Raw genomic sequence first — 20,783 nt, 5'->3', positions numbered from 1 at the left:
TTTATTGCTCCAATAGCCTTTTCAGCCCGTGAACAGTTGTTTGTGAGTTTCGAAAAAAGTGCAAGAGCTATTCGAACCCTTTTTGCTGGGCAAGTAGGACCTGTAAATCTACACAATATATAGTTTAAAGTTTGAGTCTATCATATTAGGTTTTGGATTTATAGCTGTTTTTGTGTCTATTGCTTCAAAAGCATTTTCAGATAATTTGTGTATTCTGAAGAAACTACAAGAGATATCTAACCCATACTTTCTGTGCAAGAGGGGCTTGTACATCTGCACAACATGTCTTTTAAAGTTTGAACCTATCTTATTGCATTTTTGAGTTATAGCAGTTTTTACTGTTTTATTGCTCCAAAAGCCTTTTCAGCCCATGAACAGTTGTTTGTGAGTTTCGAAAAAAGTGCAAGAGCTATTCGAACCCTTTTTGCTGGGCAAGTAGGACCTGTAAATCTACACAATATATAGTTTAAAGTTTGAGTCTATCATATTAGGTTTTGGATTTATAGCTGTTTTTGTGTCTATTGCTTCAAAAACATTTTCAGATAATTTGTGTTTTCTGAAGAAACTACAAAAGACATCAAACCCATACTTTCTGTGCAAGAGGGGCTTATACATCTGCACAACATGTCTTTTAAAGTTTGAACCTATCTTATTGCATTTTTGAGTTATAGCAGTTTTTACTGTTTTATTGCTCCAAAAGCCTTTTCAGCCCATGAACAGTTGTTTGTGAGTTTCGAAAAAAGTGCAAGAGCTATTCGAACCCTTTTTGCTGGGCAAGTAGGACCTGCTGTAAATCTACACAATATATAGTTTAAAGTTTGAGTCTATCATATTAGGTTTTGGATTTATGGCTGTTTTTGTGTCTATTGCTTCAAAAGCATTTTCAGATAATTTGTGTGTTCTGAAGAAACTACAAGAGATATCAAACCCATACTTTCTGTGCAAGAGGGGCTTGTACATCTGCACAACATGTCTTTTAAAGTTTGAACCTATCTTATTGCATTTTTGAGTTATAGCAGTTTTTACTGTTTTATTGCTCCAAAAGCCTTTTCAGCCCATGAACAGTTGTTTGTGAGTTTCGAAAAAAGTGCAAGAGCTATTCGAACCCTTTTTGCTGGGCAAGTAGGACCTGTAAATCTACACAATATATAGTTTAAAGTTTGAGTCTATCATATTAGGTTTTGGATTTATGGCTGTTTTTGTGTCTATTGCTTCAAAAGCATTTTCAGATAATTTGTGTTTTCTGAAGAAACTACAAGAGATATCAAACCCATACTTTCTGTGCAAGAGGGGCTTGTACATCTGCACAACATGTCTTTTAAAGTTTGAACCTATCTTATTGCATTTTTGAGTTATAGCAGTTTTTACTGTTTTATTGCTCCAAAAGCCTTTTCAGCCCATGAACAGTTGTTTGTGAGTTTCGAAAAAAGTGCAAGAGCTATTCGAACCCTTTTTGCTGGGCAAGTAGGACCTGTAAATCTACACAATATATAGTTTAAAGTTTGAGTCTATCATATTGGGTTTTGGATTTATGGCTGTTTTTGTGTCTATTGCTTCAAAAGCATTTTCAGATAATTTGTGAGTTCTGAAGAAACTACAAGAGATATCTAACCCATACTTTCTGTGCAAGAGGGGCTTGTACATCTGCACAACATGTCTTTTAAAGTTTGAACCTATCTTATTGAATTTTTGAGTTATAGCAGTTTTTACTTTTTTATTGCTCCAAAAGCCTTTTCAGCCCATGAACAGTTGTTTTTGAGTTTCGAAAAAAGTGCAAGAGCTATTCGAACCCTTTTTGCTGGGCAAGTAGGACCTGTAAATCTACACAATATATAGTTTAAAGTTTGAGTCTATCATATTAGGTTTTGGATTTATGGCTGTTTTTGTGTCTATTGCTTCAAAAGCATTTTCAGATAATTTGTGTTTTCTGAAGAAACTACAAGAGATATCAAACCCATACTTTCTGTGCAAGAGGGGCTTGTACATCTGCACAACATGTCTTTTAAAGTTTGAACCTATCTTATTGCATTTTTGAGTTATAGCAGTTTTTACTGTTTTATTGCTCCAAAAGCCTTTTCAGCCCATGAACAGTTGTTTGTGAGTTTCGAAAAAAGTGCAAGAGCTATTCGAACCCTTTTTGCTGGGCAAGTAGGACCTGTAAATCTACACAATATATAGTTTAAAGTTTGAGTCTATCATATTGGGTTTTGGATTTATGGCTGTTTTTGTGTCTATTGCTTCAAAAGCATTTTCAGATAATTTGTGAGTTCTGAAGAAACTACAAGAGATATCTAACCCATACTTTCTGTGCAAGAGGGGCTTGTACATCTGCACAACATGTCTTTTAAAGTTTGAACCTATCTTATTGAATTTTTGAGTTATAGCAGTTTTTACTTTTTTATTGCTCCAAAAGCCTTTTCAGCCCATGAACAGTTGTTTTTGAGTTTCGAAAAAAGTGCAAGAGCTATTCGAACCCTTTTTGCTGGGCAAGTAGGACCTGTAAATCTACACAATATATAGTTTAAAGTTTGAGTCTATCATATTAGGTTTTGGATTTATGGCTGTTTTTGTGTCTATTGCTTCAAAAGCATTTTCAGATAATTTGTGTGTTCTGAAGAAACTACAAGAGATATCTAACCCATACTTTCTGTGCAAGAGGGGCTTGTACATCTGCACAACATGTCTTTTAAAGTTTGAACCTATCTTATTGCATTTTTGAGTTATAGCAGTTTTTACTGTTTTATTGCTCTAAAAGCCTTTTCAGCCCATGAACAGTTGTTTGTGAGTTTCGAAAAAAGTGCAAGAGCTATTCGAACCCTTTTTGCTGGGCAAGTAGGACCTGTAAATCTACACAATATATAGTTTAAAGTTTGAGTCTATCATATTAGGTTTTGGATTTATGGCTGTTTTTGTGTCTATTGCTTCAAAAGTATTTTCAGATCATTTGTGTTTTCTGAAGAAACTACAAGAGATATCAAACCCATACTTTCTGTGCAAGAGGGACTTGTACATCTGCACAACATGTCTTTCAAAGTTTGAACTTATCTTATTGCATTTTTGAGTTATAGCAGTTTTTACTGTTTTATTGCTCCAAAAGCCTTTTCAGCCCATGAACAGTTGTTTGTGAGTTTCGAAAAAAGTGCAAGAGCTATTCGAACCCTTTTTGATGGGCAAGTAGGACCTGTAAATCTACACAATATATAGTTTAAAGTTTGAGTCTATCATATTAGGTTTTGGATTTATGGCTGTTTTTGTGTCTATTGCTTCAAAAGCATTTTCAGATAATTTGTGTTTTCTGAAGAAACTACAAGCGATATCAAACCCATACTTTCTGTGCAAGAGGGGCTTGTACATCTGCACAACATGTATTTTAAAGTTTGAACCTATCTTATTGCATTTTTGAGTTATAGCAGTTTTTACTGTTGTATTGCTCCAAAAGCCTTTTCAGCCCATGAACAGTTGTTTGTGAGTTTCGAAAAAAGTGCAAGAGCTATTCGAACCCTTTTTGCTGGGCAAGTAGGACCTGTAAATCTACACAATATATAGTTTAAAGTTTGAGTCTATCATATTAGGTTTTGGATTTATGGCTGTTTTTGTGTCTATTGCTTCAAAAGCATTTTCAGATAATTTGTGTTTTCTGAAGAAACTACAAGAGATATCAAACCCATACTTTCTGTGCAAGAGGGGCTTGTACATCTGCACAACATGTCTTTTAAAGTTTGAACCTATCTTATTGCATTTTTGAGTTATAGCAGTTTTTACTGTTTTATTGCTCCAAAAGCCTTTTCAGCCCATGAACAGTTGTTTGTGAGTTTCGAAAAAAGTGCAAGAGCTATTCGAACCCTTTTTGCTGGGCAAGTAGGACCTGTAAATCTACACAATATATAGTTTAAAGTTTGTGTCTATCATATTAGGTTTTGGATTTATAGCTGTTTTTGTGTCTATTGCTTCAAAAGCATTTTCAGATAATTTGTGTGTTCTGAAGAAACTACAAGAGATATCTAACCCATACTTTCTGTGCAAGAGGGGCTTGTACATCTGCACAACATGTCTTTTAAAGTTTGAACCTATCTTATTGCATTTTTGAGTTATAGCAGTTTTTACTGTTTTATTGCTCCAATAGCCTTTTCAGCCCGTGAACAGTTGTTTGTGAGTTTCGAAAAAAGTGCAAAAGCTATTCGAACCCTTTTTGCTGGGCAAGTAGGACCTGTAAATCTACACAATATATAGTTTAAAGTTTGAGTCTATCATATTAGGTTTTGGATTTATAGCTGTTTTTGTGTCTATTGCTTCAAAAGCATTTTCAGATAATTTGTGTATTCTGAAGAAACTACAAGAGATATCTAACCCATACTTTCTGTGCAAGAGGGGCTTGTACATCTGCACAACATGTCTTTTAAAGTTTGAACCTATCTTATTGCATTTTTGAGTTATAGCAGTTTTTACTGTTTTATTGCTCCAAACGCCTTTTCAGCCCATGAACAGTTTGTGAGTTTCGAAAAAAGTGCAAGAGCTATTCGAATCCTTTTTGCTGGGCAAGTAGGACCTGTAAATCTACACAATATATAGTTTAAAGTTTGAGTCTATCATATTAAGTTTTGGATTTATAGCTGTTTTTGTGTCTATTGCTTCAAAAGCATTTTCAGATAATTTGTGTGTTCTGAAGAAACTACAAGAGATATCTAACCCATACTTTCTGTGCAAGAGGGGCTTGTACATCTGCACAACATGTCTTTTAAAGTTTGAACCTATCTTATTGCATTTTTGAGTTATAGCAGTTTTTACTGTTTTATTGCTCCAAAAGCCTTTTCAGCCCATGAACAGTTGTTTGTGAGTTTCGAAAAAAGTGCAAGAGCTATTCGAACCCTTTTTGCTGGGCAAGTAGGACCTGTAAATCTACACAATATATAGTTTAAAGTTTGAGTCTATCATATTAGGTTTTGGATTTATGGCTGTTTTTGTGTCTATTGCTTCAAAAGTATTTTCAGATCATTTGTGTTTTCTGAAGAAACTACAAGAGATATCAAACCCATACTTTCTGTGCAAGAGGGGCTTGTACATCTGCACAACATGTCTTTCAAAGTTTGAACTTATCTTATTGCATTTTTGAGTTATAGCAGTTTTTACTGTTTTATTGCTCCAAAAGCCTTTTCAGCCCATGAACAGTTGTTTGTGAGTTTCGAAAAAAGTGCAAGAGCTATTCGAACCCTTTTTGCTGGACAAGTAGGACCTGTAAATCTACACAATATATAGTTTAAAGTTTGAGTCTATCATATTAGGTTTTGGATTTATGGCTGTTTTTGTGTCTATTGCTTCAAAAGCATTTTCAGATAATTTGTGTTTTCTGAAGAAACTACAAGCGATATCAAACCCATACTTTCTGTGCAAGAGGGGCTTGTACATCTGCACAACATGTATTTTAAAGTTTGAACCTATCTTATTGCATTTTTGAGTTATAGCAGTTTTTACTGTTGTATTGCTCCAAAAGCCTTTTCAGCCCATGAACAGTTGTTTGTGAGTTTCGAAAAAAGTGCAAGAGCTATTCGAACCCTTTTTGCTGGGCAAGTAGGACCTGTAAATCTACACAATATATAGTTTAAAGTTTGAGTCTATCATATTAGGTTTTGGATTTATGGCTGTTTCTGTGTCTATTGCTTCAAAAGCATTTTCAGATAATTTGTGTTTTCTGAAGAAACTACAAGAGATATCAAACCTATACTTTCTGTGCAAGAGGGGCTTGTACATCTGCACAACATGTATTTTAAAGTTTGAACCTATCTTATTGCATTTTTGAGTCATAGCAGTTTTTACTGTTTTATTGCTCCAAAAGCCTTTTCAGCCCATGAACAGTTGTTTGTGAGTTTCGAAAAAAGTGCAAGAGCTATTCGAACCCTTTTTGCTGGGCAAGTAGGACCTGTAAATCTACACAATATATAGTTTAAAGTTTGAGTCTATCATATTAGGTTTTGGATTTATGGCTGTTTTTGTGTCTATTGCTTCAAAAGCATTTTCAGATAATTTGTGTTTTCTGAAGAAACTACAAGAGATATCAAACCCATACTTTCTGTGCAAGAGGGGCTTGTACATCTGCACAACATGTCTTTTAAAGTTTGAACCTATCTTATTGCATTTTTGAGTTATAGCAGTTTTTACTGTTTTATTGCTCCAAAAGCCTTTTCAGCCCATGAACAGTTGTTTGTGAGTTTCGAAAAAAGTGCAAGAGCTATTCGAACCCTTTTTGCTGGGCAAGTAGGACCTGTAAATCTACACAATATATAGTTTAAAGTTTGAGTCTATCATATTAGGTTTTGGATTTATAGCTGTTTTTGTGTCTATTGCTTCAAAAGCATTTTCAGATAATTTGTGTATTCTGAAGAAACTACAAGAGATATCTAACCCATACTTTCTGTGCAAGAGGGGCTTGTACATCTGCACAACATGCCTTTTAAAGTTTGAACCTATCTTATTGCATTTTTGAGTTATAGCAGTTTTTACTGTTTTATTGCTCCAAAAGCCTTTTCAGCCCATGAACAGTTTGTGAGTTTCTAAAAAAGTGCAAGAGCTATTCGAATCCTTTTTGCTGGGCAAGTAGGACGTGTAAATCTACACAATATATAGTTTAAAGTTTGAGTCTATCATATTAAGTTTTGGATTTATAGCTGTTTTTGTGTCTATTGCTTCAAAAGCATTTTCAGATAATTTGTGTTTTCTGAAGAAACTACAAGCGATATCAAACCCATACTTTCTGTGCAAGAGGGGCTTGTACATCTGCACAACATGTATTTTAAAGTTTGAACCTATCTTATTGCATTTTTGAGTTATAGCAGTTTTTACTGTTTTATTGCTCCAAAAGCCTTTTCAGCCCATGAACAGTTGTTTGTGAGTTTCGAAAAAAGTGCAAGATCTATTCGAACCCTTTTTGCTGGGCAAGTAGGACCTGTAAATCTACACAATATATAGTTTAAAGTTTGAGTCTATCATATTAGGTTTTGGATTTATGGCTGTTTTTGTGTCTATTGCTTCAAAAGCATTTTCAGATAATTTGTGTTTTCTGAAGAAACTACAAGAGATATCAAACCTATACTTTCTGTGCAAGAGGGGCTTGTACATCTGCACAACATGTATTTTAAAGTTTGAACCTATCTTATTGCATTTTTGAGTTATAGCAGTTTTTACTGTTTTATTGCTCCAAAAGCCTTTTCAGCCCATGAACAGTTGTTTGTGAGTTTCGAAAAAAGTGCAAGAGCTATTCGAATCCTTTTTGCTGGGCAAGTAGGACCTGTAAATCTACACAATATATAGTTTAAAGTTTGAGTCTATCATATTAGGTTTTGGATTTATAGCTGTTTTTGTGTCTATTGCTTCAAAAGCATTTTCAGATAATTTGTGTGTTCTGAAGAAACTACAAGAGATATCTAACCCATACTTTCTGTGCAAGAGGGGCTTGTACATCTGCAAAACATGTCTTTTAAAGTTTGAACCTATCTTATTGCATTTTTGAGTCATAGCAGTTTTTACTGTTGTATTGCTCCAAAAGCCTTTTCAGCCCATGAACAGTTGTTTGTGAGTTTCGAAAAAAGTGCAAGAGCTATTCGAACCCTTTTTGCTGGGCAAGTAGGACCTGTAAATCTACACAATATATAGTTTAAAGTTTGAGTCTATCATATTAAGTTTTGGATTTATAGCTGTTTTTGTGTCTATTGCTTCAAAAGCATTTTCAGATAATTTGTGTTTTCTGAAGAAACTACAAGCGATATCAAACCCATACTTTCTGTGCAAGAGGGGCTTGTACATCTGCACAACATGTATTTTAAAGTTTGAACCTATCTTATTGCATTTTTGAGTTATAGCAGTTTTTACTGTTTTATTGCTCCAAAAGCCTTTTCAGCCCATGAACAGTTGTTTGTAAGTTTCGAAAAAAGTGCAAGATCTATTCGAACCCTTTTTGCTGGGCAAGTAGGACCTGTAAATCTACACAATATATAGTTTAAAGTTTGAGTCTATCATATTAGGTTTTGGATTTATGGCTGTTTTTGTGTCTATTGCTTCAAAAGCATTTTCAGATAATTTGTGTTTTCTGAAGAAACTACAAGAGATATCAAACCTATACTTTCTGTGCAAGAGGGGCTTGTACATCTGCACAACATGTATTTTAAAGTTTGAACCTATCTTATTGCATTTTTGAGTTATAGCAGTTTTTACTGTTTTATTGCTCCAAAAGCCTTTTCAGCCCATGAACAGTTGTTTGTGAGTTTCGAAAAAAGTGCAAGAGCTATTCGAATCCTTTTTGCTGGGCAAGTAGGACCTGTAAATCTACACAATATATAGTTTAAAGTTTGAGTCTATCATATTAGGTTTTGGATTTATAGCTGTTTTTGTGTCTATTGCTTCAAAAGCATTTTCAGATAATTTGTGTGTTCTGAAGAAACTACAAGAGATATCTAACCCATACTTTCTGTGCAAGAGGGGCTTGTACATCTGCAAAACATGTCTTTTAAAGTTTGAACCTATCTTATTGCATTTTTGAGTCATAGCAGTTTTTACTGTTTTATTGCTCCAAAAGCCTTTTCAGCCCATGAACAGTTGTTTGTGAGTTTCGAAAAAAGTGCAAGAGCTATTCGAACCCTTTTTGCTGGGCAAGTAGGACCTGTAAATCTACACAATATATAGTTTAAAGTTTGAGTCTATCATATTAGGTTTTGGATTTATGGCTGTTTTTGTGTCTATTGCTTCAAAAGCATTTTCAGATAATTTGTGTTTTCTGAAGAAACTACAAGAGATATCAAACCCATACTTTCTGTGCAAGAGGGGCTTGTACATCTGCACAACATGTCTTTTAAAGTTTGAACCTATCTTATTGCATTTTTGAGTTATAGCAGTTTTTACTGTTTTATTGCTCCAAAAGCCTTTTCAGCCCATGAACAGTTGTTTGTGAGTTTCGAAAAAAGTGCAAGAGCTATTCGAACCCTTTTTGCTGGGCAAGTAGGACCTGTAAATCTACACAATATATAGTTTAAAGTTTGTGTCTATCATATTAGGTTTTGGATTTATAGCTGTTTTTGTGTCTATTGCTTCAAAAGCATTTTCAGATAATTTGTGTGTTCTGAAGAAACTACAAGAGATATCTAACCCATACTTTCTGTGCAAGAGGGGCTTGTACATCTGCACAACATATATTTTAAAGTTTGAACCTATCTTATTGCATTTTTGAGTTATAGCAGTTTTTACTGTTATATTGCTCCAAAAGCCTTTTCAGCCCATGAACAGTTGTTTGTGAGTTTCGAAAAAAGTGCAAGAGCTATTCGAACCCTTTTTGCTGGGCAAGTAGGACCTGTAAATCTACACAATATATAGTTTAAAGTTTGAGTCTATAATATTAGGTTTTGGATTTATAGCTGTTTTTGTGTCTATTGCTTCAAAAGCATTTTCAGATAATTTGTGTATTCTGAAGAAACTACAAGAGATATCTAACCCATACTTTCTGTGCAAGAGGGGCTTGTACATCTGCACAACATGTCTTTTAAAGTTTGAACCTATCTTATTGCATTTTTGAGTTATAGCAGTTTTTACTGTTTTATTGCTCCAAAAGCCTTTTCAGCCCATGAACAGTTGTTTGTGAGTTTCAAAAAAAGTGCAAGAGCTATTCGAACCCTTTTTGCTGGGCAAGTAGGACCTGTAAATCTACACAATATATAGTTTAAAGTTTGAGTCTATCATATTAGGTTTTGGATTTATGGCTGTTTTTGTGTCTATTGCTTCAAAAGCATTTTCAGATCATTTGTGTATTCTGAAGAAACTACAAGAGATATCTAACCCATACTTTCTGTGCAAGAGGGGCTTGTACATCTGCACAACATGTCTTTTAAAGTTTGAACCTATCTTATTGCATTTTTGAGTTATAGCAGTTTTTACTGTTTTATTGCTCCAAAAGCCTTTTCAGCCCATGAACAGTTGTTTGTGAGTTTCGAAAAAAGTGCAAGAGCTATTCGAACCCTTTTTGCTGGGCAAGTAGGACCTGTAAATCTACACAATATATAGTTTAAAATTTGAGTCTATCATATTAAGTTTTGGATTTATAGCTGTTTTTGTGTCTATTGCTTCAAAAGCATTTTCAGATAATTTGTGTGTTCTGAAGAAACTACAAGAGATATCTAACCCATACTTTCTGTGCAAGAGGGGCTTGTACATCTGCACAACATGTCTTTTAAAGTTTGAACCTATCTTATTGCATTTTTGAGTTATAGCAGTTTTTACTGTTTTATTGCTCCTATAGCCTTTTCAGCCCGTGAACAGTTGTTTGTGAGTTTCGAAAAAAGTGCAAGAGCTATTCGAACCCTTTTTGCTGGGCAAGTAGGACCTGTAAATCTACACAATATATAGTTTAAAGTTTGAGTCTATCATATTAGGTTTTGGATTTATAGCTGTTTTTGTGTCTATTGCTTCAAAAGCATTTTCAGATAATTTGTGTATTCTGAAGAAACTACAAGAGATATCTAACCCATACTTTCTGTGCAAGAGGGGCTTGTACATCTGCACAACATGTCTTTTAAAGTTTGAACCTATCTTATTGCATTTTTGAGTTATAGCAGTTTTTACTGTTTTATTGCTCCAAAAGCCTTTTCAGCCCATGAACAGTTGTTTGTGAGTTTCGAAAAAAGTGCAAGAGCTATTCGAACCCTTTTTGCTGGGCAAGTAGGACCTGCTGTAAATCTACACAATATATAGTTTAAAGTTTGAGTCTATCATATTAGGTTTTGGATTTATGGCTGTTTTTGTGTCTATTGCTTCAAAAGCATTTTCAGATAATTTGTGTGTTCTGAAGAAACTACAAGAGATATCAAACCCATACTTTCTGTGCAAGAGGGGCTTGTACATCTGCACAACATGTCTTTTAAAGTTTGAACCTATCTTATTGCATTTTTGAGTTATAGCAGTTTTTACTGTTTTATTGCTCCAAAAGCCTTTTCAGCCCATGAACAGTTGTTTGTGAGTTTCGAAAAAAGTGCAAGAGCTATTCGAACCCTTTTTGCTGGGCAAGTAGGACCTGTAAATCTACACAATATATAGTTTAAAGTTTGAGTCTATCATATTAGGTTTTGGATTTATGGCTGTTTTTGTGTCTATTGCTTCAAAAGCATTTTCAGATAATTTGTGTTTTCTGAAGAAACTACAAGAGATATCAAACCCATACTTTCTGTGCAAGAGGGGCTTGTACATCTGCACAACATGTCTTTTAAAGTTTGAACCTATCTTATTGCATTTTTGAGTTATAGCAGTTTTTACTGTTTTATTGCTCCAAAAGCCTTTTCAGCCCATGAACAGTTGTTTGTGAGTTTCGAAAAAAGTGCAAGAGCTATTCGAACCCTTTTTGCTGGGCAAGTAGGACCTGTAAATCTACACAATATATAGTTTAAAGTTTGAGTCTATCATATTGGGTTTTGGATTTATGGCTGTTTTTGTGTCTATTGCTTCAAAAGCATTTTCAGATAATTTGTGAGTTCTGAAGAAACTACAAGAGATATCTAACCCATACTTTCTGTGCAAGAGGGGCTTGTACATCTGCACAACATGTCTTTTAAAGTTTGAACCTATCTTATTGAATTTTTGAGTTATAGCAGTTTTTACTTTTTTATTGCTCCAAAAGCCTTTTCAGCCCATGAACAGTTGTTTTTGAGTTTCGAAAAAAGTGCAAGAGCTATTCGAACCCTTTTTGCTGGGCAAGTAGGACCTGTAAATCTACACAATATATAGTTTAAAGTTTGAGTCTATCATATTAGGTTTTGGATTTATGGCTGTTTTTGTGTCTATTGCTTCAAAAGCATTTTCAGATAATTTGTGTTTTCTGAAGAAACTACAAGAGATATCAAACCCATACTTTCTGTGCAAGAGGGGCTTGTACATCTGCACAACATGTCTTTTAAAGTTTGAACCTATCTTATTGCATTTTTGAGTTATAGCAGTTTTTACTGTTTTATTGCTCCAAAAGCCTTTTCAGCCCATGAACAGTTGTTTGTGAGTTTCGAAAAAAGTGCAAGAGCTATTCGAACCCTTTTTGCTGGGCAAGTAGGACCTGTAAATCTACACAATATATAGTTTAAAGTTTGAGTCTATCATATTGGGTTTTGGATTTATGGCTGTTTTTGTGTCTATTGCTTCAAAAGCATTTTCAGATAATTTGTGAGTTCTGAAGAAACTACAAGAGATATCTAACCCATACTTTCTGTGCAAGAGGGGCTTGTACATCTGCACAACATGTCTTTTAAAGTTTGAACCTATCTTATTGAATTTTTGAGTTATAGCAGTTTTTACTTTTTTATTGCTCCAAAAGCCTTTTCAGCCCATGAACAGTTGTTTTTGAGTTTCGAAAAAAGTGCAAGAGCTATTCGAACCCTTTTTGCTGGGCAAGTAGGACCTGTAAATCTACACAATATATAGTTTAAAGTTTGAGTCTATCATATTAGGTTTTGGATTTATGGCTGTTTTTGTGTCTATTGCTTCAAAAGCATTTTCAGATAATTTGTGTGTTCTGAAGAAACTACAAGAGATATCTAACCCATACTTTCTGTGCAAGAGGGGCTTGTACATCTGCACAACATGTCTTTTAAAGTTTGAACCTATCTTATTGCATTTTTGAGTTATAGCAGTTTTTACTGTTTTATTGCTCTAAAAGCCTTTTCAGCCCATGAACAGTTGTTTGTGAGTTTCGAAAAAAGTGCAAGAGCTATTCGAACCCTTTTTGCTGGGCAAGTAGGACCTGTAAATCTACACAATATATAGTTTAAAGTTTGAGTCTATCATATTAGGTTTTGGATTTATGGCTGTTTTTGTGTCTATTGCTTCAAAAGTATTTTCAGATCATTTGTGTTTTCTGAAGAAACTACAAGAGATATCAAACCCATACTTTCTGTGCAAGAGGGACTTGTACATCTGCACAACATGTCTTTCAAAGTTTGAACTTATCTTATTGCATTTTTGAGTTATAGCAGTTTTTACTGTTTTATTGCTCCAAAAGCCTTTTCAGCCCATGAACAGTTGTTTGTGAGTTTCGAAAAAAGTGCAAGAGCTATTCGAACCCTTTTTGATGGGCAAGTAGGACCTGTAAATCTACACAATATATAGTTTAAAGTTTGAGTCTATCATATTAGGTTTTGGATTTATGGCTGTTTTTGTGTCTATTGCTTCAAAAGCATTTTCAGATAATTTGTGTTTTCTGAAGAAACTACAAGAGATATCAAACCCATACTTTCTGTGCAAGAGGGGCTTGTACATCTGCACAACATGTCTTTTAAAGTTTGAACCTATCTTATTGCATTTTTGAGTTATAGCAGTTTTTACTGTTTTATTGCTCCAAAAGCCTTTTCAGCCCATGAACAGTTGTTTGTGAGTTTCGAAAAAAGTGCAAGAGCTATTCGAACCCTTTTTGCTGGGCAAGTAGGACCTGTAAATCTACACAATATATAGTTTAAAGTTTGTGTCTATCATATTAGGTTTTGGATTTATAGCTGTTTTTGTGTCTATTGCTTCAAAAGCATTTTCAGATAATTTGTGTGTTCTGAAGAAACTACAAGAGATATCTAACCCATACTTTCTGTGCAAGAGGGGCTTGTACATCTGCACAACATGTCTTTTAAAGTTTGAACCTATCTTATTGCATTTTTGAGTTATAGCAGTTTTTACTGTTTTATTGCTCCAATAGCCTTTTCAGCCCGTGAACAGTTGTTTGTGAGTTTCGAAAAAAGTGCAAGAGCTATTCGAACCCTTTTTGCTGGGCAAGTAGGACCTGTAAATCTACACAATATATAGTTTAAAGTTTGAGTCTATCATATTAGGTTTTGGATTTATAGCTGTTTTTGTGTCTATTGCTTCAAAAGCATTTTCAGATAATTTGTGTATTCTGAAGAAACTACAAGAGATATCTAACCCATACTTTCTGTGCAAGAGGGGCTTGTACATCTGCACAACATGTCTTTTAAAGTTTGAACCTATCTTATTGCATTTTTGAGTTATAGCAGTTTTTACTGTTTTATTGCTCCAAAAGCCTTTTCAGCCCATGAACAGTTGTTTGTGAGTTTCGAAAAAAGTGCAAGAGCTATTCGAACCCTTTTTGCTGGGCAAGTAGGACCTGTAAATCTACACAATATATAGTTTAAAGTTTGAGTCTATCATATTAGGTTTTGGATTTATAGCTGTTTTTGTGTCTATTGCTTCAAAAACATTTTCAGATAATTTGTGTTTTCTGAAGAAACTACAAAAGACATCAAACCCATACTTTCTGTGCAAGAGGGGCTTATACATCTGCACAACATGTCTTTTAAAGTTTGAACCTATCTTATTGCATTTTTGAGTTATAGCAGTTTTTACTGTTTTATTGCTCCAAAAGCCTTTTCAGCCCATGAACAGTTGTTTGTGAGTTTCGAAAAAAGTGCAAGAGCTATTCGAACCCTTTTTGCTGGGCAAGTAGGACCTGCTGTAAATCTACACAATATATAGTTTAAAGTTTGTGTCTATCATATTAGGTTTTGGATTTATGGCTGTTTTTGTGTCTATTGCTTCAAAAGCATTTTCAGATAATTTGTGTGTTCTGAAGAAACTACAAGAGATATCAAACCCATACTTTCTGTGCAAGAGGGGCTTGTACATCTGCACAACATGTCTTTTAAAGTTTGAACCTATCTTATTGCATTTTTGAGTTATAGCAGTTTTTACTGTTTTATTGCTCCAAAAGCCTTTTCAGCCCATGAACAGTTGTTTGTGAGTTTCGAAAAAAGTGCAAGAGCTATTCGAACCCTTTTTGCTGGGCAAGTAGGACCTGTAAATCTACACAATATATAGTTTAAAGTTTGAGTCTATCATATTAGGTTTTGGATTTATGGCTGTTTTTGTGTCTATTGCTTCAAAAGCATTTTCAGATAATTTGTGTTTTCTGAAGAAACTACAAGAGATATCAAACCCATACTTTCTGTGCAAGAGGGGCTTGTACATCTGCACAACATGTCTTTTAAAGTTTGAACCTATCTTATTGCATTTTTGAGTTATAGCAGTTTTTACTGTTTTATTGCTCCAAAAGCCTTTTCAGCCCATGAACAGTTGTTTGTGAGTTTCGAAAAAAGTGCAAGAGCTATTCGAACCCTTTTTGCTGGGCAAGTAGGACCTGTAAATCTACACAATATATAGTTTAAAGTTTGAGTCTATCATATTGGGTTTTGGATTTATGGCTGTTTTTGTGTCTATTGCTTCAAAAGCATTTTCAGATAATTTGTGAGTTCTGAAGAAACTACAAGAGATATCTAACCCATACTTTCTGTGCAAGAGGGGCTTGTACATCTGCACAACATGTCTTTTAAAGTTTGAACCTATCTTATTGAATTTTTGAGTTATAGCAGTTTTTACTTTTTTATTGCTCCAAAAGCCTTTTCAGCCCATGAACAGTTGTTTTTGAGTTTCGAAAAAAGTGCAAGAGCTATTCGAACCCTTTTTGCTGGGCAAGTAGGACCTGTAAATCTACACAATATATAGTTTAAAGTTTGAGTCTATCATATTAGGTTTTGGATTTATCGCTGTTTTTGTGTCTATTGCTTCAAAAGCATTTTCAGATAATTTGTGTTTTCTGAAGAAACTACAAGAGATATCAAACCCATACTTTCTGTGCAAGAGGGGCTTGTACATCTGCACAACATGTCTTTTAAAGTTTGAACCTATCTTATTGCATTTTTGAGTTATAGCAGTTTTTACTGTTTTATTGCTCCAAAAGCCTTTTCAGCCCATGAACAGTTGTTTGTGAGTTTCGAAAAAAGTGCAAGAGCTATTCGAACCCTTTTTGCTGGGCAAGTAGGACCTGTAAATCTACACAATATATAGTTTAAAGTTTGAGTCTATCATATTGGGTTTTGGATTTATGGCTGTTTTTGTGTCTATTGCTTCAAAAGCATTTTCAGATAATTTGTGAGTTCTGAAGAAACTACAAGAGATATCTAACCCATACTTTCTGTGCAAGAGGGGCTTGTACATCTGCACAACATGTCTTTTAAAGTTTGAACCTATCTTATTGAATTTTTGAGTTATAGCAGTTTTTACTTTTTTATTGCTCCAAAAGCCTTTTCAGCCCATGAACAGTTGTTTTTGAGTTTCGAAAAAAGTGCAAGAGCTATTCGAACCCTTTTTGCTGGGCAAGTAGGACCTGTAAATCTACACAATATATAGTTTAAAGTTTGAGTCTATCATATTAGGTTTTGGATTTATGGCTGTTTTTGTGTCTATTGCTTCAAAAGCATTTTCAGATAATTTGTGTGTTCTGAAGAAACTACAAGAGATATCTAACCCATACTTTCTGTGCAAGAGGGGCTTGTACATCTGCACAACATGTCTTTTAAAGTTTGAACCTATCTTATTGCATTTTTGAGTTATAGCAGTTTTTACTGTTTTATTGCTCTAAAAGCCTTTTCAGCCCATGAACAGTTGTTTGTGAGTTTCGAAAAAAGTGCAAGAGCTATTCGAACCCTTTTTGCTGGGCAAGTAGGACCTGTAAATCTACACAATATATAGTTTAAAGTTTGAGTCTATCATATTAGGTTTTGGATTTATGGCTGTTTTTGTGTCTATTGCTTCAAAAGTATTTTCAGATCATTTGTGTTTTCTGAAGAAACTACAAGAGATATCAAACCCATACTTTCTGTGCAAGAGGGACTTGTACATCTGCACAACATGTCTTTCAAAGTTTGAACTTATCTTATTGCATTTTTGAGTTATAGCAGTTTTTACTGTTTTATTGCTCCAAAAGCCTTTTCAGCCCATGAACAGTTGTTTGTGAGTTTCGAAAAAAGTGCAAGAGCTATTCGAACCCTTTTTGATGGGCAAGTAGGACCTGTAAATCTACACAATATATAGTTTAAAGTTTGAGTCTATCATATTAGGTTTTGGATTTATGGCTGTTTTTGTGTCTATTGCTTCAAAAGCATTTTCAGATAATTTGTGTTTTCTGAAGAAACTACAAGCGATATCAAACCCATACTTTCTGTGCAAGAGGGGCTTGTACATCTGCACAACATGTATTTTAAAGTTTGAACCTATCTTATTGCATTTTTGAGTTATAGCAGTTTTTACTGTTGTATTGCTCCAAAAGCCTTTTCAGCCCATGAACAGTTGTTTGTGAGTTTCGAAAAAAGTGCAAGAGCTATTCGAACCCTTTTTGCTGGGCAAGTAGGACCTGTAAATCTACACAATATATAGTTTAAAGTTTGAGTCTATCATATTAGGTTTTGGATTTATGGCTGTTTTTGTGTCTATTGCTTCAAAAGCATTTTCAGATAATTTGTGTTTTCTGAAGAAACTACAAGAGATATCAAACCTATACTTTCTGTGCAAGAGGGGCTTGTACATCTGCACAACATGTATTTTAAAGTTTGAACCTATCTTATTGCATTTTTGAGTCATAGCAGTTTTTACTGTTTTATTGCTCCAAAAGCCTTTTCAGCCCATGAACAGTTGTTTGTGAGTTTCGAAAAAAGTGCAAGAGCTATTCGAACCCTTTTTGCTGGGCAAGTAGGACCTGTAAATCTACACAATATATAGTTTAAAGTTTGAGTCTATCATATTAGGTTTTGGATTTATGGCTGTTTTTGTGTCTATTGCTTCAAAAGCATTTTCAGATAATTTGTGTTTTCTGAAGAAACTACAAGAGATATCAAACCCATACTTTCTGTGCAAGAGGGGCTTGTACATCTGCACAACATGTCTTTTAAAGTTTGAACCTATCTTATTGCATTTTTGAGTGATATAGCAGTTTTTACTGTTTTATTGCTCCAAAAGCCTTTTCAGCCCATGAACAGTTGTTTGTGAGTTTCGAAAAAAGTGCAAGAGCTATTCGAACCCTTTTTGCTGGGCAAGTAGGACCTGTAAATCTACACAATATATAGTTTAAAGTTTGTGTCTATCATATTAGGTTTTGGATTTATAGCTGTTTTTGTGTCTATTGCTTCAAAAGCATTTTCAGATAATTTGTGTGTTCTGAAGAAACTACAAGAGATATCTAACCCATACTTTCTGTGCAAGAGGGGCTTGTACATCTGCACAACATGTCTTTTAAAGTTTGAACCTATCTTATTGCATTTTTGAGTTATAGCAGTTTTTACTGTTTTATTGCTCCAATAGCCTTTTCAGCCCGTGAACAGTTGTTTGTGAGTTTCGAAAAAAGTGCAAGAGCTATTCGAACCCTTTTTGCTGGGCAAGTAGGACCTGTAAATCTACACAATATATAGTTTAAAGTTTGAGTCTATCATATTAGGTTTTGGATTTATAGCTGTTTTTGTGTCTATTGCTTCAAAAGCATTTTCAGATAATTTGTGTATTCTGAAGAAACTACAAGAGATATCTAACCCATACTTTCTGTGCAAGAGGGGCTTGTACATCTGCACAACATGTCTTTTAAAGTTTGAACCTATCTTATTGCATTTTTGAGTTATAGCAGTTTTTACTGTTTTATTGCTCCAAACGCCTTTTCAGCCCATGAACAGTTTGTGAGTTTCGAAAAAAGTGCAAGAGCTATTCGAATCCTTTTTGCTGGGCAAGTAGGACCTGTAAATCTACACAATATATAGTTTAAAGTTTGAGTCTATCATATTAAGTTTTGGATTTATAGCTGTTTTTGTGTCTATTGCTTCAAAAGCATTTTCAGATAATTTGTGTGTTCTGAAGAAACTACAAGAGATATCTAACCCATACTTTCTGTGCAAGAGGGGCTTGTACATCTGCACAACATGTCTTTTAAAGTTTGAACCTATCTTATTGCATTTTTGAGTTATAGCAGTTTTTACTGTTTTATTGCTCCAAAAGCCTTTTCAGCCCATGAACAGTTGTTTGTGAGTTTCGAAAAAAGTGCAAGAGCTATTCGAACCCTTTTTGCTGGGCAAGTAGGACCTGTAAATCTACACAATATATAGTTTAAAGTTTGAGTCTATCATATTAGGTTTTGGATTTATGGCTGTTTTTGTGTCTATTGCTTCAAAAGTATTTTCAGATCATTTGTGTTTTCTGAAGAAACTACAAGAGATATCAAACCCATACTTTCTGTGCAAGAGGGGCTTGTACATCTGCACAACATGTCTTTCAAAGTTTGAACTTATCTTATTGCATTTTTGAGTTATAGCAGTTTTTACTGTTTTATTGCTCCAAAAGCCTTTTCAGCCCATGAACAGTTGTTTGTGAGTTTCGAAAAAAGTGCAAGAGCTATTCGAACCCTTTTTGCTGGACAAGTAGGACCTGTAAATCTACACAATATATAGTTTAAAGTTTGAGTCTATCATATTAGGTTTTGGATTTATGGCTGTTTTTGTGTCTATTGCTTCAAAAGCATTTTCAGATAATTTGTGTTTTCTGAAGAAACTACAAGCGATATCAAACCCATACTTTCTGTGCAAGAGGGGCTTGTACATCTGCACAACATGTATTTTAAAGTTTGAACCTATCTTATTGCATTTTTGAGTTATAGCAGTTTTTACTGTTGTATTGCTCCAAAAGCCTTTTCAGCCCATGAACAGTTGTTTGTGAGTTTCGAAAAAAGTGCAAGAGCTATTCGAACCCTTTTTGCTGGGCAAGTAGGACCTGTAAATCTACACAATATATAGTTTAAAGTTTGAGTCTATCATATTAGGTTTTGGATTTATGGCTGTTTCTGTGTCTATTGCTTCAAAAGCATTTTCAGATAATTTGTGTTTTCTGAAGAAACTACAAGAGATATCAAACCTATACTTTCTGTGCAAGAGGGGCTTGTACATCTGCACAACATGTATTTTAAAGTTTGAACCTATCTTATTGCATTTTTGAGTCATAGCAGTTTTTACTGTTTTATTGCTCCAAAAGCCTTTTCAGCCCATGAACAGTTGTTTGTGAGTTTCGAAAAAAGTGCAAGAGCTATTCGAACCCTTTTTGCTGGGCAAGTAGGACCTGTAAATCTACACAATATATAGTTTAAAGTTTGAGTCTATCATATTAGGTTTTGGATTTATGGCTGTTTTTGTGTCTATTGCTTCAAAAGCATTTTCAGATAATTTGTGTTTTCTGAAGAAACTACAAGAGATATCAAACCCATACTTTCTGTGCAAGAGGGGCTTGTACATCTGCACAACATGTCTTTTAAAGTTTGAACCTATCTTATTGCATTTTTGAGTTATAGCAGTTTTTACTGTTTTATTGCTCCAAAAGCCTTTTCAGCCCATGAACAGTTGTTTGTGAGTTTCGAAAAAAGTGCAAGAGCTATTCGAACCCTTTTTGCTGGGCAAGTAGGACCTGTAAATCTACACAATATATAGTTTAAAGTTTGAGTCTATCATATTAGGTTTTGGATTTATAGCTGTTTTTGTGTCTATTGCTTCAAAAGCATTTTCAGATAATTTGTGTATTCTGAAGAAACTACAAGAGATATCTAACCCATACTTTCTGTGCAAGAGGGGCTTGTACATCTGCACAACATGCCTTTTAAAGTTTGAACCTATCTTATTGCATTTTTGAGTTATAGCAGTTTTTACTGTTTTATTGCTCCAAAAGCCTTTTCAGCCCATGAACAGTTTGTGAGTTTCTAAAAAAGTGCAAGAGCTATTCGAATCCTTTTTGCTGGGCAAGTAGGACGTGTAAATCTACACAATATATAGTTTAAAGTTTGAGTCTATCATATTAAGTTTTGGATTTATAGCTGTTTTTGTGTCTATTGCTTCAAAAGCATTTTCAGATAATTTGTGTTTTCTGAAGAAACTACAAGCGATATCAAACCCATACTTTCTGTGCAAGAGGGG

The sequence above is a fragment of the Eucyclogobius newberryi genome, unplaced genomic scaffold (assembly GCF_026437365.1).
Source record: "Eucyclogobius newberryi isolate DKJ021-1_F unplaced genomic scaffold, fEucNew1.0.hap1 SCAF_3, whole genome shotgun sequence".
Taxonomy (NCBI): Eukaryota; Metazoa; Chordata; class Actinopteri; order Gobiiformes; family Gobiidae; genus Eucyclogobius; species Eucyclogobius newberryi.
The sequence above is the reverse complement of the archived record's forward strand: the minus strand, read 5'-3'. Positions refer to the sequence as shown.